Here is a 440-nt window from a genome sequence, read left to right on the forward strand (position 1 = left end):
ATCTATCTATCTATCTATCTATCTATCTATCTATCTATCTATCTATCCATCTATTTGTCATTTATTGATACCTGTTCTGTTTTAGAAATTCTGCTAAATGCTTCAGATATAAGTGGGAAACAAGTTTGTTTCTAACCTCAAGGACCTTACATTTTCCTTGGGAGGGGATGTGACAATAAATACAGAAAAAAGCAATTTTCACTTTGCTATTTTACTACTCTATCCCTCTGTATCTAAGTATACAGTGGTATCTACTAAAATTATAGCAGAATAATGGGAATGGACATCCAAATATTATAAAGACTAATATTTCTTGACTTCAGTTTACATGTACTGAAATTATGTGTATGTTCAGAGCCCGAAACATATTTAGATATTTTAGGTAGCATACAGAAAATAAATTTAAAATGGGATTTTTTTTTCCTTTCAAGCTTCTTTAT

This window comes from Vombatus ursinus, unplaced genomic scaffold (genome assembly GCF_900497805.2).
Source record: "Vombatus ursinus unplaced genomic scaffold, bare-nosed wombat genome assembly UNPS02014830.1, whole genome shotgun sequence".
NCBI lineage: Eukaryota > Metazoa > Chordata > Mammalia > Diprotodontia > Vombatidae > Vombatus > Vombatus ursinus.